The sequence below is a fragment of the Macrobrachium rosenbergii genome, chromosome 46, assembly GCF_040412425.1.
Source record: "Macrobrachium rosenbergii isolate ZJJX-2024 chromosome 46, ASM4041242v1, whole genome shotgun sequence".
NCBI lineage: Eukaryota > Metazoa > Arthropoda > Malacostraca > Decapoda > Palaemonidae > Macrobrachium > Macrobrachium rosenbergii.
Window position 1 is genome coordinate 41,815,065 of NC_089786.1, and position 27,097 is coordinate 41,842,161.

The following is a 27,097-nucleotide window of genomic DNA, read 5'->3' on the forward strand; positions in this document are numbered from 1 at the left end:
CAGGAACGCCACTGCCAGACCACTGAAGCTGAATTTCAGCTCTTATAGGGCTGGCCGTGGCATAATATAAAACAAACGAACTTTTGCGGCAATAAGTATCCTGTAGCCGGGCTAAATAACAATATTTAAAGGAAATTAGAATGATCGTCGTTCTTTTGTTCCTTATCTTTTTTTTTGTGGGGGGCGTTCTGAAGAGGGTTTTGTTTCAAAACTCAGAATTGTAGGGCTTTATGTTTTTCATATACAGCAAAATACAAAACTATTTATTACATTTTGTTTATTTGTCATAACCAAAATATAGAAAGATGTTGAATACTAACCTATAAATATCTGGCTAGTCCTAATGATCCTACAATGTGCAGTATGATTTTTGTTAATAGGCATTTGCGTGCTCTTAGATTTTTATAATCGATAATGTATTCTTTTCCAGTCATTATGCAAATGTATAATCGATCAATACTTTTCATGGTGAAGGAAAACAGTAAAACAAAAAAATTGTATTTCCTTGTATCAGTAACATCAGTAATGATTGGTAGATAATGCTGACTGTGAGCAAGAAGTCGAATTGAAATGTGACATCAAAATCAATCACATAGTAGAAAAAAATAATTGACAAAACTTCAATAAATGCTCTCGAATATAATTAAAGAGCAACATCAAAAGATTTGTTATTAGATGCTTTCAAACATACAGAAAAACAACCGCAAACTATGTTTATCCCATATATTCAGTGAAATTGGCTACTCTAGCTAGTTTCAGTACATGAATTCTATTCACATCTCGATATAAAATGTAACTCCAAAAAAAAAAATCAATAACTCTGTTAACACATCCTAGGCCAATGTGACTACCACAAAGCCATTCATTTGCCAACCGAACGTCATACTTCAGTGCATTTCACCATCCTTCAGTCAAACGAACTGTATTTTGTTTAATTAAAAAAGGAAGTTATAATTATATAATATTTTTTTATCATTATTACCAATTTGCTAACTTAAAATAACATTCTTTCTTTCAAACAGATGGCAACCTGATAACATGAGATATGCCAAACTCTACTTGCTTATAGTTTATTTGTGTAAAATTTTTTTTTTTTTTTTTTTTTTTTTGCTTAAAGCTCTTATATAGATAATACTCTGAAAATACGGTTGGTAGGACTTTTCATATCTGAACCTAATGAAGTATTTCGTAATGTTTCAGATAAAAACCCGCATAAAACAAAGAATTTGTTTTGTTTTCTTTTGCACTTCTTTTTTGCTGATTCTACTTTTCATATTATGGGAAAAAATTCAAACTAATTAATATACGGACTATATAAAAACAGAAATAGGATCTGAACGATATATTTCGTAACGTGATGCAGCATTAAGTATCGCGATTGTACTACATTGCCACCACCCTACACTTTTGCTGGTTGTACAGTATACGGTATTTTGTAAGCTCCACTGTCTCGCGGAGGACTTTTGAGTTAAAGGTTAATGGACCTCCCGTCACTAAAATCTGCGCAGTTAAGGACACCCAGGATAGGCAGAAAGATAATTGGAAGTGGTTTTCTCATCAAAAATGGTCATTTTAGCTCATGGAAACTATAGGACTTTATGCCAAGAAAAGTGCAGCAAAAACTTCAATGTGATGAATGTGTTTAGTGGAAGGACAATAACATTTCGGAAAGACGAGGTTAGTAAAACTCAGTGAGCAGTTTCTCAATGGAACTACTTATTCAGTGTTAAATAATATGTAACTTGTCCATTCTTTCTCTCTCTTTTCTCTCAGAAATGCTTCAATAAGACCTGCAGAAGTAAACGAAATTTTCATTAGTCTACTGTACTGTACAGAGCAATGACGATTTCGGTTCCTCAATGTTGCAGATTAAGGTCATTTTCACACTCCTTCGAGATCATGACTTCAGCATTATGTTGCTCAAGGCAGCTATGCAATTATCTACACAAGCAGCCTGATTGTTTAGAAATTCGTTGCAAGTGTTGATTAATGTTTTTATTTTTCGTTTAAACAGATTTTATTTCAGAAAACATTCTCCTCCCATTTTCTTCTTATAGTTAGGCACACCTCTTTCATTCTTATTTTCTCGTTGCCACAATCACTAAGAATGTGAGATCTATATAGTAAGGAGAAGGTTACTATATTAACCTGTTTATCGCAAGGCTTACAGAAGTCTCGTCTGCAAAATTCCGTGGTCTCTGAATAACGTCTTATCAGAGTTACTTCGATCTTAAATCTCCAAGAAACATTCAGTGAGTTTCCAACGGTTATTTTTAAACATTTTATGTAAATTGCTCCTCACAAGTAATTTTTGCTGAGAATTGTAGGTTCCATGAATTGAAGATCACAATCAGTGTCTTGGTCCATTTTGTAATGATAATCATAACACCTTGAATCTTCATTGCACATAGATGACCATCTTTCATTTGTATGCACCGGATGGAAGGGTTCTCGTTTTGCACCTCCGACAAGGAGAAAATGATTTCGGCTACGTTTGTTTTTATGGTAGTGAGCACCATGACACAAAACACTGCGTCTCGATTTTTACCAAAGCTAAGGGAGGGTCGGCCTCTGACTTGCAACGAGTGATTAGGTTTTGGGAGAGACTGTTGTGTAAGACCTCATCTAAATATCCTGGAACTGTGTTCTTGTTCTTTAATAACAGATTTAAAGGTTACTTTACGATGCTAATCATTTACTTCGAAAGTTTTCTTATAATTCACCATCTGTCCAATAAAATTTAGATTTATCGACATTAAAATTAAGTGTATTGACTTACGCTTGTTTCCCCTACTTCAGCTGTCTTTACTGAAAGTTGGGTAAAAGAGATACGACTGAGTCATCAAGGAAACACTGCACTCATATTTTGATGTGCACTAACTCTAATAGATTATCGACCTACTTTAGCAGAATTTATATTCATTATTATATGATTGCTAAATAAATACCCAGATAAAAAATTACTTGAGGAGCATTGACAGAAGTTTTGTTCATAAAAAAGGGAAAGGAAAAGAAAACAAAACTAAATCAGAGCAGGTAGAATATCTTTGTGGATGAGCTCTCAATTTCCGTGTGGAATATGTGGATCTAAATTTTGAACAAATCTTAGTAGAGAAAAAGATGTAATTCGATAATATAGTCTCTCTTCTCTCTCTCTCTCTCTCTCTCTCTCTCTCTCTCTCTCTCTCTCTCTCTCTTATGTTGGGAGAGCAGTGTTGTATGTTCATCAGTCAGATGAAGTGATTTAACATTTCTTTTGAAAGCTTTTATCATTTCGCTGAACTAGTCGCGGAACAAGACAAAGGTGAAAGGCAAGAGAGGTGTCTGCTTGCTCTCTCAAAACAACAAATAAGCTAATGTACCAGGGAAAGCTATCTATAAAAGTCAAGGAAAACAAAACCAGGTAGAGTTCTAAAGCTTCATGGTCTCTCTCTCTCTCTCTCTCTCTCTCTCTCTCTCTCTCTCTCTCTCTCTCTCTCTCTCTCTCTCTTGTACTAACTTATTAGGTAACACGGTACGAACCCTAAACAAATTACTCAAAGGAGACACTCGTAGACTCTTTCTGGTCCTTCCTTTCTCTGTGTACGACGCCAACTTTCTCATACTGGGAACAAAGTACGAAAATTTTCCATGCCCCGCCTTGACACTGAGAGAGAACTCCCAAGTGTCACTTAAACACACCGGTAATAATAACACATACCACGCACAACTCTTATTCTTTCCTCTCTCTGCTGTCCTATCTCTCTCCCTCCTTTTATAGAGCTTCTGGCGGAAGCATCTAACTTCATAACGAAATCATAGTTAACATGATGTCCTAACTACGGCATGCTTCACCTTCACTGCTGTGAACACTTTCTTCTGTTATTTAAAGTTAATATCTTTATGTCCGTTGAGTCGACTTGAGGCCGTATCGGGCAGCAATCTAGACTGCTGACGTGAACTTGTTGCTAACTTTATGGGAGAGCGACGGCCCTGGAAAAGAACCATTTGTTGTGTCTTTCTCAGCTCTTCCTCGTCAACTTTTCCAGTTAGTCACTAAATGCTTTCCTCTCTCATCGAAGGACAAGCTCTCCGTTTCCCATCCACGTGGTTTATGAATTTACAATGTCCCCACTGTAACATATATATTATATATGTGGCCATGTGTGTGTGTGTGTGTGTGTGTGGGTTAATTTTCATTATAGGTGCAGATAGAAAAGTATATTAATCCACAAAGCACCGCTGTCTGGCCTGTAGGGTAATATAGTGAATCCCAGGTATTATATATTTTTATAATTTCGTATGAAGTATTTCTCCTAAACAAATATAGAAATACTACTGTTGATTTTGAACTGATTTGCCGTAATCTTCGAATTTTTTGCCATAGGAAACCTTATAATTTACGATGAAGTTAATATATATATTTTTTAATAGTTTTTAGATTAGTATATATCTTTGCTGAATGCAGTAATTTTTTTGTTTTGTGTGTGTGTGTGTGTGCAAAGGTATGCTTAAGATTACAAAGCATTTCTGCCCATCAACCAACCACCATATAAGGAAAATAAATTCTTACGTCATTACAGAAAGTAACTAGAATATTCATGTTAGAGTGAAGTTACAAACTGAATGCGAAGATACATTTTTTCCCATAACTTCAGCTATGGGCATAAAAAAAAAAACAAGAGCCTTTGAAACGGAGTTCATCATAACGCCAAGTTATTCAAACGGAGACACTGGCAATTCGATCCTGGCCTGCTTTGGTCTCTGGAAAATGTACAGGAATGCCCGAGAGTGAGTTACGCGAAGATGTCTCACTTGACGATCTTTTCTCGAGACTTTGAGCTGGTGTTGCCAATATCTTCTCTTAGGACTGAAGGACGGGAGGAGACAGGATGGCTGGATGGCCAGTAAGTTTTCTCGATAACAGCAATAAGTTAAACCAACGATAATGGAAAATATTCTGCCATTCATTCGTAAAGAAATCCATGCACTGTATTTATGAACACGGACTTATTGAAGCTTTTCTTATTGAGGAAGAATGAACGTCTCTTCCAGTATTAGGATATACCTAAGGTACCGTTAAATTTTCATGAAAAAAAGCAACTGGCAGTTATCATGCAAACACAATTTTGCCGTTAGCCTTCCCCACTCCGCTTGCAACCCAGATCAGTTAACTGCATAAATCACACGAGACCCTTTGAGTGTTCATGGAGCTGGTCTTGTAATTTTTACCTCTTTTGGGAGTCTTGTTCTCCCTGAATATTATATCTCTTCCTCCTCAAAGTCTGTGTCACTAGCACTTTGCATGTCGTTCTCTCTTCCCAAGAGAAGTAATAATCTGTGTCACTAGCACTTTACATGTCGTTCTCTCTTCCCAAGAGAAGTAATAGATGATGCACAACAGTGAAATCGAAAAGTCAAAGGGCATATGTTTGAAGCAGAACAACTGTTACCTTTCATCAGAGGCCTTGACCATAAAAATGGCACAGCCAACAACAACAGTAACAAGGGCAAAGGCATCGCAATGAAGAAAAACGCTGCAAAAGGCCGAATCCATTATTATATTCTCTAAATGTTTGAATGCTATTATTCAGTAAACACAAGTTGAATGTTTTTGCGTCTGTAAAATAGATGAACTGCAGTAATCGAAACATTCATGTTCATAAGATCATTGTTATGAAAGTAATACGTTTATTAACTGTCAATTTAACTTTAAGAACAACAATAATCTATAAAACGAGTAAGAAAATAAAAAAAAAAAATCCATGAAGAAACCATATGAAATTTCTCTTTTCAGTGTAATGAAAATCCCAGGTATACGTTCCTACCTTATTATTTTTATTGAGCAACTGATACTATCATAAACTTTGCTGTAAAATTTTCAAACGAATTGTCTTCACAGTTCTACCAGATACGAGGTGAGATGAATCACAGATTAGATGAAGCAAGGAAGGTGACTGGACCTTTGGAAAAGGACCTGAAAAAAAGAAAAGACTCAATATGCACAGTCTCCTTTATGTAATATCTGAATGCAGGTAGAAAATAAACACAAACACAAACGAGAAACACACATTTCAGAGTGCATGTGGAAATACACACACACACACACACACACACACACAAACATGCATTATTTATATATATATATATATATATATATATATATATATATATATATATATATATATATATATATATATATATATATATATATATATATATATATATATATATATATATATATTATATATATATATATATATATATATATATATATATATATATATATATATATATATATATATATATATATATATTATATATATATATATATCCATTTAAATATTTAATTATCCATTTAAATTTTAATTGCTCTGACATTAAAATTTATTCCCCTTAGAGGTCAAGTTCAGTTATTTGCAAAATGAGGAAAAGCGTTTGACAGCATTGGATGAAAGATATTGCTTTTCAAAAGCCCTTTATCAAAAGTGATTAAATATTTGGTTTGGTTATCCACATTAGCATCTTCTTCATTCATTTATTATGTACCTTTTCCTAAAACTGTTCTTGGAAAAAATCCCACAAGGTTCCTCTTATGTCGACCGGATATGCAGTTCAGAAGAATCCAGCTACGTTCGTAGATCTTGGATGCACTTAAGAACGTCAGCGGGTTTATGAGTCATCTTCCCACATCTAGTATTTTTTGCCATTGTTGGCAGTCAATAAACTCTGCATTTCCTCAGTTTCATCTGCTGAAGTCCTCCACATTTGCAAATGGAAGATGAAGTCATTCAACACTAAACACATTCCCAATAGTAACAACCATGCACCTACTGCACATGATCATTTTATTATTACTAAAAAACGAGTATGAGAAATGGGTGACTCCTTCCCCTATTAAAGTTTTCACTCCTGTTTCTCACCTGAAACTCTGCAATGCCCTTAAACCAGAGAAAAAAAGTGTGTGAAGAAATTTCTACGACATAACATATACATTTTTTGTTAATTTATCTCAAGATGAGTTATAGTGCACATGGGTCACGAGATATACTTATTGCATTACAAAAGAGAGATCAGAAAAAACCTAAACAACGGTAGATTTTCCGCAGATTTTGTTATCCTCTATCTCCCGGAGATGGCATGTATAATATTGAAGAGGATGTGGTGATACCAGAATTACTTTAGCAATTATAAGATGAAACTTGTTTGGCTTAACATTTCTTATATTATTGTTCGCCTATTCAATTACAAATCCTTTTCTTTGTATCCTTTTCATACAGATCTCTTTCTCTCCTATATATTTTGCATTCCTTCTTCCACCACCTACCCTTTTCAATTTTGCATAGTTATGTATTCAGTTGATGATTTTATTGCTTTATATTTAATTTTCCTTTGTTCTCCAGTATTCTCATCACTCAGTTTCTCCTCTTCCATTGTTTCTTATTTGTCTGATTTTCCTTCATCTCCCAATTACTTTGATTCATTATTTCTATTTTCTTGTTTTTTTAACTGCATTTTATTCTGCAAGACCATCGGATTTTGGTTTCTTCGGTAAGTATGTGCATTCATTTATAATGGTAATGATAATATTAACAACAGCAGCAGTATTTATAACAAAATAATAATACTAACAATAATGATAATGATTTTATCGCCATCAGCAGTAACAACAAAAACAATAATAATATTTATAAGATTAACAATAATCTCTCCTATTTTCTCCCAAGTTCCTTTTCATCACTTCACACAACTTTTTGTGTTACTTCATAGGCCATTTATTCTTTCTTTCCCCTTCCTTCTGCAATTTCCTCCCTTTCTCCTCCGATTCCACCAGAATGTTCCTTTCTCAGACTTTACCGGACAACCGAAATGCGGATCACGGCTCCCTCCAGCCTCTATGCAAGACGCGGGGGGGAGGGGGTTTGGCGTTTCAGGACAGGGAAATAACAACGCCCTGGTTCCTGGATGAACTGTGGTCCATCATCAAATTAAGATGCATATTTATCCAAATAAAATAAAATATAGAAAGCGTAATTATGATGCTATCTTTTATTTTGGACTCACTTTCTGTAACTTCTACTAGTTTATAGTTTGTGTTGAAACAACATTTGTGTTTTTCATTACAAAAGAGAAAATCGTAAGACTTGTAACTTCTAAAGCGGAGTCAATTTACAAGAGTAGAAAATATGTTTCGATTTCATAAGAGAAATTCTTCATTGACGTTTTTTAAATATTCGTACCACCGTAAACTAGAAACCGAAAAGAAACACACGTTGACAGAAAGAGAGAGAGAGAGAGAGAGAGAGAGAGAGAGAGAGAGAGAGAGAGAGAGAGAGAGAGATTATAATTGGCTTCAACTGCCAAGCCTGTCATTTTCCCGAATATAATGTACAGTGCACTATCCACGCATAAACTAAGCTTACAGACGCAGTCTGAAGCATTATGTTGTAATGAACGGCACCGAGGCAACTCTAAAGTGCCTGAAGCCAGAGGATTCCTGCCCTTATGGTCCCCTGAGTTCTTCTGATAACGCGGCTCGGATTTATTTAATAATGTTCTGCTTACAGGAAACAGATTAGAAATCTCAGCATATTAAATAACATTTTCAGTCGCTAGGTCAGTTGCTCACCGTAAACAACAGATTCTGTATGAGTGCGGTAACCCAAAGATTCAAGTAAATAATTGCAAAGTTAAGTTGTAGTTTTCAGCGGTGAAGGATTTAAACAAAAGTTTATTATTATTGTCATTAAAAGCTTACTATGCTCATTGAGTCACATATATGGATCCTTGTAGGGTTGGCCCGGTGCATTTGTTCTGAAATGAAGAGCGGAAATTAGAACCAAACAAAATTTAAGAAGCTTGAGAGCTTGGTGGGAACAAGAACTGAGAGGAAATTGGATAAAAAGAAAAAAGCAAACCCGTACCTTTTAAAAATGTGTCGAATTAAGCATATTTGTAAAAGGCCACATTTTCCTTGTTGCGCTGTCCGTTCTCAAAGCTCATTTGTCCTCTTCCTGGTTTTCAGTTAGTGTATTATAACTGAACTGGAAATAGTGCAGCTACACGAGAATGGATATGTGGGAAAAGTGTTCGCTCGAATAGGAAAGTTGGTTTCAAAGCCATAATAAAGACGAAAGCGATGAGAGGAACTGTAGGGGAATGTGTTATACTTTGATAACGGTATTCTTGCTTCAGTCATTGACAGTTGTATAGTAGGAGGGCTATATACAGGGAACACACATGTACATCACAGATATACACATACACACACACACACACACACACACACACACACACATACATATATATATATATATATATATATATATATATATATATATATATATATATATATATATATATATATATATATATATATATATATATATATATATATATATATATATATATATATATATATATATATATATATATATATACATAGATAGATAGATAGATAGATAGATACGAATGGTTCTACTCGCAGGTAAAAAACCTTTGCAACAGCTGCTTTATATAATTTCACATAGATCTCAACGGCAGCCCGTCGATTCCATTGGCAATAGCCTAGTGCTGAACTTCCCTTTGACTTACAGACACATTGATTTGTCTACTCCAGGACGTCTTCGTCTCAGAGGAAAGGCATCCAGGTGACATGAATTAATTATTGAAGTCGGTCCTGTGGAGAGTCCACATCCCAAGAGCCCTTATGAAAATGGCACCGTTATCCACTTGTCACTACAAAATCCCATTGAGAGATAGGAAACTACGGTCTTTTAATTTGTGTTCCTTCATAGTCTGGTTCCAGGTTTAAATAGCAGAAAAACCAAAACACGATAATTAAAGGTAGAGTCGCTCATCAAAGCATGCAGGTCACAAAACTTTATCATATGACTTAAAGGCATCTCATTTACCGGGCTCAGCTTCACCTAATTTAAAAAAAAAAAAAAAAAAAATAATAAAAAAAAAATATATATATATATATATTATATATCAGAGGAACAATGGACTTTGCTTGTTAAAGCAAATTGCCATTTCATAAGTAGAGGATCCAGAAAAGGGACCCGGTTGACAGTTATAAGCAAGCATATATTTCACATAATTCAAAACTATCTCTAATCGTACAACAAAACGTTCATAGAAGGTGGTTTTATGTCCGATCATTCATTTTTCCAGCTTTTAGACGAGTCAGATTTGTGCTTGAGAAAACATGCACACACACAGACACACACACACACACACACACACACACATATATATATATATATATATATATATATATATATATATATATATATATATATATATATATATATATATATATATGCTATATATATTAGCATTAAATGAAAGAATAATTCTCTAAATTTCGCTTCTAAAATATTCAGTTGTAGATTTGATTGTGAAGAAATTGGTTACAAATTAAGCGCTGTCGCTTTTTTTTGGCCTGGGCGGTAGGATGAAAAACGCAGATGTCATCAACTCTCATATCAGGTACAAGGGAGAGAGAGAGAGAGAGAGAGAGAGAGAGAGAGAGAGAGAGAGAGAGAGAGAGAGAGAGAGAGAGATGGCACGGCCGCATTATGACCTGAGTTATCTGAAGGACTAGGATTGTTTCAGTTTTGTCTAGTGCAATTTCAGTCGTTTCTTTCGGGTATAGAATTTGAAAAATTCTGCTAATCTTTATTACGTGTTCAAACAGTCATGAGTGTCAGGAGTAAGTCCTCTGCCATGCTATTTTAGCTTCTGTTTTCTTATATATTATGGTCGAAGTTCTTCCTTAAATACATGAATATTGTTGTGATAATGACGTGAAGAAAAGCGTCTACAGATGTATTACCATGCAATATGATGCGTTTAAATCATTTAATGGATTAGGAATCACCATCAGAAGCTGCCTCTAAGCGAATGTGCAGACATCAAATTGTTTTTATTGTTTTGTAGTTTTGTTTTGCTAACAAATGACTGTTCGAAAAAGTGTCTTAAGGCATTCTGAATCTGTCATCTGTAGAAGGTACAAAGGCGATAGTGTCGCCGCTATTAGGAATAATCAAGAGCTTTGATCCTATAACTGCTTTATTTTTTTAGGTAAAAGATACTGTTTTGTTTCACGGTGGAATGAAGTGTGCAAGAATGCCTGCCCTTGCTTCTTGTACTTTTGCTATGGGAAGGACTTCCTCCACTTCCCTGTATAGTAAGACTACCAGCGCCGAAGATCCCTGAATTCTGTGGGAGATTGCATGGAGTCTTACTTCACAAAGAGGAAACAATGAATAAGGAAAATGCATGTAACAAGAAAGACAAAAGGAACAAGTAGCGTAAGAGAGTGAAAATAATAAACAAAGAAGGAAATCTCGAAAAAGAGTATAAAGAGGAAAAATAAATAAATTAGTGGATAGTATACGAATTACTGAAATAGGATAGGAAAACAAGTAAATAGATTGGTTCCATTTGGAAGAGGAATCGGTTCAATATAATCTAATGTCATCTGCGTCTTAACATTCTTATCAACTTCGAGAGCCATACCCTGAAATCAATTTTAATGGGTAGCCAATAATCATCCATAATATTACTTTACCTTTTCAGTCAATAAGATTATTTCACAGGGGTCACAGATAATACCGAGTATCTTTTCATGTGCATAGCGAGCTCTCCTCACTAGAAAAAGGACTGGACTCGAAACTGGCGGATACGAATCATAATGAGGACATGCCTTTAATATTCATTGTGATTCCCTTAACCTAGCACGTCATAGTTTAATCGCATTCAGAGAAGGACAGAAAGCCCTGGTTGGCAACTTAATCCCAATGTATCAGCTACAAATCTGGAGTGTATCTTTGTTAGCCAATCCTATTTTATTTTGCAGTTTGATATACAATTTTTCTTTGTTTATTGGTTATGAAGACTATTTTGTCAAAAAATAAAAACTTTGGTTATTAACCGTCTATTATGAAAATTAAAAATGAGCAAAAAATCATATGAAATAACCCTAAAACCTCATTACGAGCACATTACAAGAGAGAGAGGAAAAAAGAATTAATAAAAAGATAAAAGATTGACAAGCATATCCATGTAAATAAGATAAAAAAGAAAAACAGGAAATGTTCTGTGCTAGAAGAAAAAAGAAAAGAAAAGCATTGTTTCATCAAACTAAAGTGCTTTGTTCCACCGGGTCAAGCTTTTATCGTTCCTGTTGCAACGCATGTTATTCTAACCATAAAAGCTATGATGTTATGTTAATGGCTGCCCATTTTAAACCCTGAATCTTTTGTTTTTGTGTTTGCAATAGTAATCTGGAACGAGTGAATGCATGCGCATGCATTCGAATTTCCCTCACCCCCTCTATTTACTGGCTTAATTTGTTTCATTTGTATTTTCGTTTTATATAGTGGGGTACCTTTTTTTGTGGGATATCTCGGTAAGGTTTAGTCAAAAGAACCTGCAGTGGTTACATCAATAAGTTCCTGTAAGAATATTTGGATAATTGGAGTTTTTTCCCAATTCTTTAGTCAATTTTTGGTGAAAAGTGATCAAGCATTTATTTTTCATTGCTTTTTGTCACAACTGCTGTTCCGGCAGTCTATGGCAGTTTATGGACACCACTAACTTCCATCCTGGATTAACAACTATTTTGTTTCGTCTTGTGGAAAGGAGAAGCCCATCAGAGTGACCTCCAGATTTGGAGAGAGATTCGTAGAGGATCAATATAAGAATGAACCGCTTTTTGGCCGACGCTTCATCATATATGAAAAGGAGGGCGTATAAGTCGAGGCATACAGTTGACTGAATAGGCAAATTGAAATAACAAATTGATAGTATTGTTACAAAATTGTGCATCTGTTACTATAAAGTTTTATTTTTAACCTTGTATGAACGCAACGAACAGAAGTGATTAAATGTGCGAAGTGTCAGTATTTACAGCATGCCCACCTGGCAGCAGCCCTGGCAATGTAGAATAGCACCGCGATACCTTTTCATCTTTATTTCTTAAAAGGATTTACTTACAATTTTCTCCTTTCTCTCTTTCTCTTTTTTTTTCTCTTTCTCTTCTCTCAGTCTTCAAAATATGTTTGCTTATCAGCTTATTTTACACATTATACTTGTTCTGTACTCCCTTTTGAGTTTAGTATCTTTCTTTTGATTTTTGCATTGTGTGTAATTTTTTTCCTTATCAAAATATTGTAAGATATGTCACTAATTCTTTTTTTTTTTTGAGAATATAATAGCTCAGTAATGAAGTACGATAAATATTTTTCCTCTCGATCTTTTAGTTCGACTTAGTCTTGATGGTCTGAATGTAAATGTAAGCCTATTGAGCGCCATTATACCAGTAGGTCTTCTTTGCCTAACCTGTCTTCTCTCAATATTTCCGAACTGCTAAAAACCTCAAATTCCAGAAACAGCTTTGTCTGATCTGAGTTCGTTTCCTGAATTCAGCTTGAAATTGCCGAAGATTATTGCTTTGTCTTGGGCAAACGACGCATCGGGTAAAAGCTCGCTTCGAATAACCACTTCATGCCTCCTACCTTTCCCAACTCTTTGGTTCTTGATTGCCTCGGCTGTTTTTCTTACAAAGGTAACATTACAATACCCTCCACCTGGTATTATTAATGACTGGCAAAGTAGGAAAGGAATTTCGACCTTCACTCCAATCGCTATAGAGCTCAATCTCTATATGTGAGGTCAACGTCTCATCCAAGATGCTCACCAGAAAAATGATTTGTCTAAAAATAATCCGATCATCTTGGTTAGTTAGGTGAGTCCTTAATCATTTCTTATCTTCCCGTTCATCTCTTGATATTAAATGGTAATATTTTTACGCTGGAAACAGAAGCAGAATCAAAAGATGTTGAAAGCAAACTGTTTACGTTTTTCTTTTTGAGAAAATGTGGAACATTCATTACGAATAGTATTATTCGATTTCTTGAAATATGAAATTTTCGTGAATTTTCTGCAACGATTACAGAATAAAAATTCTTTAACATTATTTTTGGATATAAATAAAAATGAACAAAAAGTACGAAGTAATTTCAATATGATTAATAAACTTCTGTTACGAAAGGCAGCAAGTATCAGAAATTTGGAGCTCAGTAAAATATAGCACACATACAGTACACATGCTGGTGCTCAAAATAGGGTAGTGAGTAAATGTCTGCTATCTCGTGTGAACTAGACAGACAGAGAGACAGACAGACAGACAGAGAGAAAGAGAGTGCGCGAGCGAGTTCTTAGTTTTAATGTTATTATAGCTGCGGGTCGTTACTCAGGAGCCAGCTACTGAATAAAGCACTGCTTTTCAGGAGAGCTAGTGGGTGCTACCGAGTAATCCTCCAGAGGGTGAAAGAAGGTTCCTATGCAAAGGTCTGCTCCCAGAAGAAGAAATCCAGTTTCTTGAGCAAGCGAAGAAATTCCATCTGTGCTGGTATTATTATTATTATTATTATTATTATTATTATTATTATTATTATTATATTATTATTATTATTATTATTATTATTATTTCTCTGTTGCTCTTATACATAAGTATAATGCTTACCTTTTTATATATAATTTTCTTTTCCATGTATTCTAGGGACAGGCAATTGTTCTTCCTGCAGAACTGTATTGGATCAAACCAAAAGATATTTAAGCAAGATTCCGAAGCAAAGTCTATCTTTCTACTTGTCTCTTTCCTTTTTCCTCTAAGGAAAGTAGATTTACTTTTATGAATGAAGAGGACTGTTGTGCATCTCTGGAGCCATGGAGCTCCTTTATTCTAGTGCAAATGCCAATGGGATGCTAAGTCTGGGTTATGAAGAAAACGTAAAGCTCACTTTAAAAAAAAAATTAATTTTATCATAATACAAAAAGAGAAATGAAATACAATCTGTTTTGGAGAGAAATCCTTGATACAGAGGTTCGTCTGAAATACTTTCAGTTGGGTAAGTGTGGCCACCCTCTTCTAATGGGGAACAAGAAATGATCTCACGCCAAGTGAAATCAGTCCTTCCCAGACTCAGAGCCTCCTTTACAATTTAGATCTGCCTTAGTCTTATGCAGTCGGTTCCCTCTTTCTCTATACGTCGGATTTTTTCCTCATAAAAGATTAAATTTTCCTAATATCCATTTTCCTACTCCATAAATGCCTTTTGATGACATGCGATTTCTTCATTCTTTTGTTATTTTACAAATACAGGAACAAGTATTTATATGAATATATAGTGACAGTAAAAACTATAACAAATGGACGCCCATGCACAAGAGGCTCATCTCCGAAGCACTGAGGCAGCTCCGCTATTACAGAAGCTCTGCTGATGCTCTCTTTTCGTTGCTCCATAACTCCCGCCAGTCAAAAGATTCAAGGCACCAATACTAATAACCAAAACGAGCCAAGGAGTAATCATGATGATCATTACAGGCATCTGCTACTGCATGGTACTTAAAATCCCTCGGCTTCATTTTTTCCTATTAATTAACAGCTAGATGATCTTCGTGGAAAGGAAAATTACAGAGAAAACACAACGTTCAGTTTACAAAAATCACCCGTTTCTTTTAACGTCTTTTCAAAGGCCAGGGAACAGTCTGGATTAAAATGTAATATAAGCTTTTAATTGAAATACGAATTGAAAAGTTGGGAAAAACAAAGAGGAGTCTTCCACTTCTGCTTCCATCATGTTTAAAAGCAGGGGAGCAGTTTACTGGGCAATATATTCAGTAGAGGAATATAACGTACCACAGTTGCTTTTTAATACATTTTTATTACTAGGGATTCAGGGTTTCGTTGAATCATTGTTTTGTCAACGATCTATAGGAGGAAAATATTTCCATGGAACATCCGAGAGCAAGTTACTTTACTCCTGTTGCAAAAGACTTTTCTGGATTTCTTGACATATGCCTTTTATCTAAGGGGAACATAAGAGTCTTCCTAGAATTTCAGCTGAACCGTTTAAAGGTTCTCCATTCTAATGGGGAACTGTTTTGTAAACTGCTCATTGTTCTGGGAGTTCTTTCCATTTTGAAAGTAATATAAATGCATACTTCTTACTTTATCTTTTATAAAGAAAGATATTTGAAAATCAGTAAATTATTTATGGGTTACCAAGTATTTTGCAATAATCTCATTCTTTCAGAACTTATTAACAGTTAACTAATACCTACGAAATATGGTAATATTAAACGGTAAAATAATTAACTCAAGGGGATTCAAAACCTAATGGAGAGAGATTCTAATTACTTTTCTGAGGTGATAATACCTCGTTGCTACCTCGTACCTCCAGCAGAGATCGATACCCCATAAATAATTTTAAAATTGCTCTTTTTAGTGTAATAGCGATAACGGGAAAAACCCATAAAATGAAATTCCGGGGCATCGTGCTTTTATGACAGTGATATAAAGCTATATCAAGCGTTTGCCAAATGAGCTCTCCAAAGGTTTTCAGCATTTAAAAACTACTGAACAGTATTTGACGAACCAATCAAATCTGTATTTGCGAACGAATTCCACAGACGGCTGCAGTTTCTCTGTGATACAAGGCATAGAATTGCAGAACAGGCATCCATTTTCATTTTGAAAGAACAGACAGTATATATTCGCTCAAATCAAATATCTGTCGGAATACAACAGTTTATACAATTTCGATTCGAGCTTCATTTGCCAACTTACATGATATTGGAATGACTTTGTATCTTCTAAAGAATATCACAACAAAGAACATTTTTAATAAAGACAGAAAATTTAGGTACCTTTATTATTTTTCTCTTAGAAGCTGATGAACCAATCACTATAAACCTAAACAAAAGACCAATGAAATTAATGCAAATTACATAACACGAAGAAACAATACTGATTTTCAAGACTTGTCCCACCTAAGAAAGAAGTTGCGAAAAAACGGCATGAATTTATTTCTTGTCTTGCGATGGATAGGCAGCTTTACAATTCCTCCAGGGAAGTTAACTTTCACTCAGAGAGAGAGAGAGAGAGAGAGAGAGAGAGAGAGAGAGAGAGAGAGAGAGAAATCCTGGGTACTCTTGTGTTGCTTTTCATTTTCCCGGGTACATTGTGTGAAAGATCTCATGGAGACAACTTCTGAAGCCTTTGATGACATGTGCAATATTATTTCTTGCTTTTTCCAGAATCAATCTCACTCTCTTTCTCTCTGGTTTTCTTCTAACTTTAACATTAGATGTAGACTCAACTTACAAGCAACGTAACAAGAGCTTTATGAGCATTATATTAACGTTTTGATTATGAATATACAGATAGTGTTAATTTTATACAGTACTTTAGTTTATTATCCCCTCGTACTTGTTTAAGTTTGTGTATAACTGTTTGTTTGTATTATTATTGGCACTGAATGCGCTAACTAATAATTAATGGTGCTTTGTGTAATTTACAAAAGGAAATTGATCGCATATATGCTATTTTTTTTTTTTTTTTTTCCTACCTAAGAAGCTTTTGTTTGAGGGAGTTTTATTTTTAAAAATTCATTAAATTAATCTTGATAAAGAATGAATTCTTTGAAAAGTGTTGCAAAATGCTCACTGTGTCAGAGCTGCAGTGTCATTTTGTTTTGTTATATGTTAGGGAGTTTCGTATCTCATGTCAATCGTTACGAGTGTATCATTGCATTCTACCCGCATGTTTATCATGTGTCTGAAGCAATAAATTCCTGGGTTGCATTCATATTTTCATTTTGCATGAAACGGTGATGAGTAGGTACTGTCGCCGTTTGCATCGTTATTCATTTATTTATTTTTTTTTTTTTTTACACCTGCTTTCTCCCTGCATGCACTTTACACTCATTTACTTTGATATATTTTTAGGAAATCTATATACCTCTCCTCTCCAACCTAGACTTACTTCTATCTTCACTGTTCTGTACTGTCCTAAAATCAGTGATTCCCCCTGTACATTCTAATTCTCAAAAAAAGGCAAAAACTGCGCCCAACATGAACGACGTAGAATTGATGCTTTAGATGACACGGTCTGCAAAACCTCGGTGTCATTCACCTCTCGCGCCATCAGGTGAATCAGAGCAATATTGTTAACTTCACATACGCGGTCCTATAATCGTTTAACATCCGGATGTTCTGAAGTGCACAGATTTCAGATAAAGAATATGGAGTATTTTGTTTCGCGTGATAAATTTGTTCATAAGGTACACGAATTTTATTTTGTACTTTTCATATTCCTAATTGCTTTTTCCTCTTTCCATCTATGCTGCTTTTGCTGTTTCATTCTTTTCTATTTCCCATTTTCCTTTGTTTTCAGAATTCAGTATTCTGTTTTATGGAAGCTTTCTTTACATAAGAAAGTAGGTTCGTGTTGGATATCAATTAATATCATTATAAAATAGATGATAATCAAGACTCTTAAAGTGTGAACAATAATTAAGGATTGAACAACGTCGGAAAGAAGTCTATCGGTAATTTAGTTAATGCCAAGATGGAAAACGAAGATAGAGGGTGAAGCAATTATTCAGAACTATCCGGGCAACAGATATTACACTACAGCTCTAGATGACGCAGGAGGCTACTGCTGGAAGAAGCTCCAAACGGATAATGGGTATAGTTTATGTTTCAAGGACACTAGTGTCCAACTCTGGCGCCCAGACCACTAGATGATTAACCAGTAAGCAGCTCTTCAGGGCTGGCCTGAGGTTTAAGTTGGTTACCTTTATACTGGAATCCGAACCACATTATACCGAGAAATGAATTTCTATCACCAGAAATAAAGTGGTTGTTTCTTCATTGTTCGGCCGGAGTCAGTGATAATGCCACTCTACCGACTCGTCCAACGAGGAAATGGAGATGGAGGGTTTAATATTTCTCTAACTCTGACGCAGGAGCTCAGTCGATTGGGTGAGTTGAGGTTTTGAGGTTTTTTAATCTGGTCCGCTAGTATAGTGGTTAGTGTCGTGGAATACCACTCAGATGTCACGGGTTACTGTCTCCTGCAGGGCGATAAAAAATCACTGGCTCTGTATCCTGATCAGTTGCTGCTGCAGTGTGGGGTCTGAGGTGGGAGGTTGAAACCAACATTCTTTGGAAGCTTGATTTTCAAGTCATTGGCCCCTATGTGCCTGATCCATGTGAATAGGTTTCATCTACTGAAATAATTATAATGTAAGGCTAAAATATACGGGGTAAAAAAAAATAAAAATAAAAAACACACACATAAAAAAGCGCATCTGAATGTGTTTGCATGTCTGAGTTTTCTTAGGTCGATGCCTGATCTTGGATATCTAGGTTGTTAGATGTCAATACCTTACTTCGGAAATCACTGTAATTGGACACCACTGGCAGACTTCAGATGTCCCGAGTGTGTGACACCAAAATTATGTTTTCAGATGTGGATAGCTAACATCAGATGACCCGATTTTCAGACATCGACATACAAGCGGACACCAGACTGAGGCGTAAAACGTTGGAGGGATGATTGGTGGAGATCGGAGAAATGCCCAAGAAGCCGTCAGTGCCAACAGAGGTGGAATCACAATAAGAGAGAAGAAAATCAGAAATTTGTGAAAGACGGAAATGGTGGCAGAGGCTGCAAGTAGATCTGTACGGAGTAAAAAAAAAATAAAAAATTATTATAAACTGGTAGGATAAAAAAAATAGACAAGAGATAACTGAAGGAAATGTGACATTGATGGTAGCATATGAAGAGATAAAAAAAAAAAACTGCTAGTAAAAGGAAAGAGAATAAAGAACAGAATAAGTTAAAGAAGATTTGATAGCAAAAGGACAAAAGTAAGTTGGAAAAGAGGAGATGAAAAAGAAATAAACGAAAATGACACAAAGAAGGAATATAGTGCGAACAACAGTTCACAGGTTGTTGAAAAGAAATGATGGAGGGCATTGTAAATATGTTTTGAACAAAATCTTTAAAATGAATTGAATATCAGAGACTGAAAGAGGATGAAAGAATATGCATAGGATAATAAATATAAGAATAAATAAACGTACTATCAGCAAGAATGAAATACTTTGTCTCCTCTTCCTTCAGTTACCGTCTACTTTGCTTAACCCTTGTTCTCAATTTTCTTCTGCCTAAAAGCTTGACAAAAATGTAAAGGAAAATTGGCAAAGTAATTATTATTTCTCCATTACATTTAAAGTGGCTTCCTTCTGTCATATCACTCTGCCAAAAAAAAAAAAAAAAAAAAAATGCTGGTCATAGAGCCAATATGGGAATTCAGATCATTTTTGAAGTTGTGCCTTTTTTCCGAGATGCAAACGAATTCCGTGGCAACGGCAATTTGATTTGGGTGACCTCAGGGCCCGTTCTGCAATGAATAAAATTTCAATACATTTGAAGGAAGAGCTATTCACGTAAATTTGTTTTGCACCATGATTTCAGCAAATATTCTCCTTGATAATTGGCATAGCTGTAATCTATTGCAAAGCCCATACAGAACGTACAACTGCGAAAGGGAACGTGAACCATTGTTGAACAATATTCCAAAGAAATATATATTTACAGAAATATCTAGAGAAAAGGCGCAGACTTGAGAATAAGTTAAAGTGATCATTTGTATTTTATGTTGATGACTGAATGAAGTTATAAATTCTGACCCTGGGAAATCAGAGAGGACCAAGAAAGGAAATCCTTCCTATATAAGCCGTTACTCTTCCATACAAGGGCTAGTTTCTTATTACTACGAAGAGCCAAGGGAGTGCCTGAAGTTAGAAGCGTATTTTTCTTAACATTATTTGTATTTTCTTCATCAAGTATATTTGTCTGCTATGTTTAGTTCACAAATTTCTAATCTTTAGATTTGTTTCCACGAGCACGACAACTTCAAGATCGTTATATTTTATTTGCATTTTATTTTCTTTCTTTTTGGAAGAAAATTATATATAAAAATAAAGCAATGACGCTCATGAGCAAAATAGATTTTTATATGCTAACTAACAGTGTGTTTTAAAAACAAATAGATTTACGTTAAGTCTACACATACTACCTGCAATAACATTTTTACCATTAGAGCGGATCAAAGGATCGGGCGTCCAGCTAGAAGGCAAAGTCGTCGAGCTCTCCATTTCTGCATTAAATTAGGAATGTTTGCGCCTTAGTGTTACATGACTTTCCTAAAACAAACAATTTTGTCGAAGGGTGGCACCGAGCATTCAAAAAATAGATGACTGCATGCCACCCCAATATTTGGAAATTTGTTATGTGAATTAAAAAAAAAAAAAAAATACGATTACTGCATGAAGTTATAAATGAACAGTATTAGGTGGCCAAAAAATCCTACTACAAACTAAATATTCGTGATTTTGCCCATCGATAATATGATCCAAACAATAGTGTAAAAGACACTGTTTAGCCTTAGCAGACAACTCTTCTAGAAGGACACTCCGAAACCAAACCAGTGGGAAGGAGGGACTCTTTAGCCTTGGTAGGCAACCTTTCTGAGAGAAGGTTACTCTGAATTCAAACCTTGTTCTCCAACCTTGGACTGTGCCAGAGCCATTGTACCGTGGCCTTCCATGGTCTTGGGTTTGAGTTCCCTTGCCTGAGGGTATGATCAGGCATTTATCCCCTTTTTCGTTTACCTCCCTGTTTTTTCGAAAAGTGTGTGGGACTGGCAAAAGGTGCTTGGTGGAATATCGGGAAAGGGCTTTCGTCTTCACTGAATCTCTTTCCACCGAGCGTTTTATTTCTAAATCCATCATGACTGTCCTCCCCCAGTTTTTGTGGCAAACCTGGTGGATTTCATTTATCTTGCAAGGTTTGCCGGCCCCACTTTGTTGACCTGTTACTTCTGGTGTTTTTTTCAGTGGCATATGGACATGTTCATACCTTCAACAGAATTTTTGTAAATAATGTAAATACTGTTGTTGTTGATGGTACTGTTGTTTATTGTGATGTTGATTTTTACAGTGTTACTGCTCTTATGAGTCTATTTATTAGTTTCGATACTGATTTTATGTTGTTAATGTTAATTCTTTCGGGAGACATTGAGTTGAACCCTGGACCTGTTACTCATTACAAAATTGTAAAGTACCTTACTCAATTATTTGGGGCTTAAGGTTAAATTTTCTAGATCTCCAGAGTTGTGCCTGTAACTACGATTTGATGTTTTTATCTGAGACTTTTATAAGCAGTAGCAAGTCAAAGGTTGAGTTTTTAATCCCAGGGTTTAATGGCCCTGACTTTATTTATCGCCACGATATCCCACATGAGCAAGGTATGGCTGTATACACTAAGTCTGGACGACCTATTTATCGTCAGAAAAATTTGGAGTGTAGTTGCCATGAAGTTCTTTGTTTTAAAATCTTTAGTAAGTTCTACAATATTTACATATTTGCTGTTTACCACAATCCAAATATCGACAGTTCTATATATGACTGTCTTTTGGAAAAGATTAGTATGGCTTAGTCACAGGATTTAAAAAGCTTCATTCGTTATTTGTGGAAACTGTAATGCAAAGAGCGAGGAAGGTATATTTCAGGTAATAGATTAGACCTCATTTTCACAGACGTTCCAGCTATTGTGAAGTCCAATCTTTGTGAATATGTAGGCACTTCTTATCATTTCGCCATTGAGATGAACATATCTGTCAATCAGTATATTCCTAATGGCACCACTGGAAAAACAAACTGGCTAAAATCCAGAGCCAGCTGGGATCGCATCATTTAAACTTGTCAGACACTTAAAATTTCAGATGTTATATTAAATCCTAATCCCAAGAAGAAGTTAAATGAAATGCTGACGGCTATTTTCAAAAGCTATGTTAACAGAAAGGTCATAAAATTTAGGATAACTGACCAGACATGGTTTGATGATATATGTAGACGAGTCTGCCATGACAAACATGCCAAATTCAACACATGGAGACCAAATCATTCAAATGTAAATAACACTATTTTTGATGAGTCTCTCCATGCAGTGAATAGAACTTGCCATTAAGCTGAGAGAAATTACAATAATTCCTTGAAAAAGAAACTTGCAGGAATTACTCAGCCTCATCTATGGTGGACCAAATTGGCATCATCTATCTTTGGGTCAGGCTCGTCTTCCATTCCACCATTACTAACATTGGTTACTGGCCCTAGGGAAAAGGCTGATCTGCTTCATCGAGCTTTTGAAGTTAAACACTCAGCTGAGGATGTCCCTCTTCCTGTTACATGTCATCCTGAACCTATTCTTACAAAATTTGCATTTAGCTCCAGGGATGTTAAGAATATTCTGCATAATCTTGATAGCTGGGGTGGAGAAGATCCTGATGGTTTCTTCCCTTTGTTTTTTAAAAAAAGTTTCTAGTGTGTTGTCTCCCAAGATTAGTAGATTCTATAGATTTTTATGCTGACGTAGTATCTTTGCGGATGAGCGCAAGTTTAGTAATACAGGCCAATCTCTGTTCTCCCTGTGTTCTCCAGAGTTGCTGAAAAACTTATTTTCAAGCCATTATATAAGTATGTGGAATCTAAAAGACTGTTAGATTTTTTAGTCAATACGTACATACGAAGAAGTTAGGTACCTGCGATACTGTTTTAGACTTGACATGCCATTTGCAAGTGAACCTTGATAAGGGTTTTGAGTGCAGAGTAATGCTAATAGATTTTAGTGTTGCATTCGATTTAATAAATCACAAGGCACTTATTTATAAACTTTAGAATCTCTGAGTGGGTGGATATGTTTTAGGATTACTCAAAGATTTCCTTACAGGTATGTAACAGTAAGTTGCTGTGAACAGGATCTTTAGTGAACCAAGACATATTGTGTCTGGAGTTCCATAGGTATTGTTCTTGGTCCACTGTTATTTTTAGTGTATACAAGTGATAGGTTGTTGTCCAGGAAAACAAAATTGTTCAGTATGCCGCTGATATAACATTTGTGGGTGTAGTAAAGTATCCACTTATGAGAAATGAAGTGGCCCTCAGCCTCAATCGGGAGATGGACCGGATCACTGACTGGTGTAGTCGGTGGGTTCTGAGGCTGACCTCCAGTAAAACGAAAACACTATTGATCAACAGATCTCGTACAGATTTCCCACCCCATCCTCCTCTTCAGATGGATGGAACTTTGCTGAATGAGTTTGAAGCTTTAACTATTCTAGGTGTAACCTTTGACTCACATCTTTTGAGAAACATCTAATGAGAGTTTTAGCAAATGCCTTATGAAAGTTAGGTATTGTTCGGAAGGTCTCATATATTCATGACAGTGATAAAATCAATGCAACCTGTTTTAGGTCATTTGTGCTTCCTTTACTAGAATATTGTTCTCCGTTGTGGATGTCTGCTTCTGCAAGAGATTTATCTCTTTTAGATAGAGTGGTTCGTGGTGCTAAGTTTCTGTTTCCTTTTGCTACAATATTTTTGTACCTTTTAATAAACAACCGAAAATAAGTGTACACACATGCACACACATACATATTACACACTACTTTTTTCCGTTCTTTTTTTTTTTTTTTGCGATTAATTGCTTGGCGATTATATGTTTGACGGTGAATATGTTCGGAGGTGAATTGTTAGCGCGAAATTTTCTGCAACTCGCTTCATTAAGATTCGTGGCTTTAGCTGCTCATTAAAAAGTGAGGATGTAAGTTGGCCGATCGTATCTCGAACTCTCTCAACATACGTCTGTGTTTGCACGGATGCTTATGTGCCTCTCGTATTCAGAGTTGCTTGCAGATATGACGCGCTTACATGCGCTTTATACATTCATTATTTTGTTTGTTTAACGTTTGTTACTTGTAGTTTCCTATGAACATTTTCACATTTCCTTGAGTTATTCAAGATCGTATTCTTATCATTATTACTATTGTCGTTGCAATTGTGTTTCATATGAGCATTCAGTCTTGTGTGAGAAGTGAAAAAAAAAAGATGGTCAGGAAACAGTAGAAAAACATAGTTAGAAATGAATGTACATAAGCTCTTATGAACCTCACAACTAAACATCTAATGAGCTACTTCTGATTTTTCAGTATATCGGAATATGTGCAACTCCTATTGCATAAATAATTTATTAAGTAAAAAAAATTCCACTCTAACTTCCTCCATAGAAGATTTTTCGAACCGGCATCATTATCAGATAATATAAAAATAATTGGTTGTGATAAATAGTAATAGATGTCAGTTACGATTTAAATGAAAACGAAAGGAAATTAAATACTTTCCCTCACAATTACGTAATCTTTATGAATCCAATATCTGAGTTTGCCAATGAAATTAAAAGAAATGTTTTGTCTCGACACGTTAAACGTGATTACGAATTTTGCTTCATGAAACTGGCTTTAATAGTCTCTCTGTCTCTCTCTCTCTCTCTCTCTCTCTCAGATACCTTCAGATACCTTATTCTTACACTGTTGTTACTAAGCCAGTTGCCATGTTACTGTGTCACTTCGAATCGTTTATATTAGCTTCATTATTCTAGTAATTTTTATTTTGTTCTTCTTTCCCCATTTTTCTTCGTTGAATGAACGTAAATGTTCTTTGTTTACCCTGATTTGATTATTCTTACGCTCGTCATTCCTTTTTGAATATAATAACACGATTAGAATACTCTTGTACAGAGTACGTTGGTACCCGGTAAGTTTATACTTCAGTAATCATGTATACTTCTACAGTACAAGGTCAAAGCCCTTTTGTATACATTTTCTCCCTTTGTGCTGCTCGCCCTGTATTGCCTTTGGTGCATTAAGAGGACCTGGTGAACCCTTTGTTTATAACTACAGTCACTTTCTTGCCTCGAAATCAATACCACTCCCTCCCACACCCTAATACCTTGAAACCTGCAGCTAACTGCGCTCACGAGGATTTATGGCTCTAATTAACAGGAGGTGTAATACCTCCAGGTAATTCTCTTTTTCTTTTTTTCTTTCACTGCGTTTCATTGTCATTCACCTCCTCTCTCTCGCACTCCTGTCGGAAAAACCCAGAATCCTCAGTATTACATACTCCTTGATCATTCTATCATATGACACACATGTTTTGCGTACATAGATCTTAAACAGGAAATAAGATTTATATCGTATCTAATGTAACCTAGATTTTGCAGCATATTAGTTATGTTTTTGTCTTTTTTTCATCTATTTCCTTTTTCTTCTTTTTCTTATCTATTCTTGTATGATTTTCCTCTTCTCACAATTCAGCACTGCGATCTGTGGAAGCTTGCTTTATAATTAACCCCCTTTGAGCTAGTTCTATTTTAAATATTGAATAAATATTTCAAATATTTAAAGAAATAAGTTAACCTAAAATTATATACAACGACATGTAAATTTACAACAGCATGGATGAATATGTTTTTTTTAAACAAGCCAGTCACTATGTTTAAGCCATTTATAGAATCTTCTGAAAACTGAGCACTAATAAAATGTTGTGGACGCAGTTGGCATGTGATAATTTCTCCTCCCGTTTGGGGAGGGGACAGTTTATATATATGATGAAAATCTGAGACACCTTTCTCCTATCCTTTGCCTACTTATTAGATGGGTAAACAGCTGATATTTTGAAATCTCTGCCACTTTCCAGTTACTAGACTGAATTGAGAAATATCTGTTGGACATCTTTCCACTAATATTATTTGTTATGGAATATTCATTGACCCACTCTTTGTTCATTGTGTGGAAAAGAATTTAATATCAATTCCGCGTATATACTAAAGTGAGGCCATTCACTGTTGCAGCAAGTCTGCAAAGACTCGCTTGCTCTCACCACCTCTGTTTTCTACTTCAGACAATAACCGCATTTCACAAGCGTGGCCTTTATGTTGGCTTGTAACATAAATTTCTCCTTATCCTTTTGTCTCATTTCAAACGTGAGGTGATGCTTTATGTGCTGGGAATTACAGTGTGGTATATTTACCCCGCTGTTTGTTTCTACTTTTCTTTCATCCGCGAAAACCTCGTAAAATCGGAATTTCCTTCAGAGAAAATGAGAACCTTGACGAACGCCTAAAACCGAAGCATAACGGAACCGAAAGACTTCTTTTCCATTACTCTGATGAGTTTCTTTCTCACGCGAGTCTCATTACTCACTCCGACATGAAACGTGGCCTCCTTTATCCTCCCCGACCTTTTTTTTTTTTTTTTGCGATTTTGAGCGTGTGTAAAGAGATCCTTCCAGCAATGTTTCTGCAACTAAATTTTGCCACTCAGGAATTGCAATTTCCATCAGCTTATTTTCT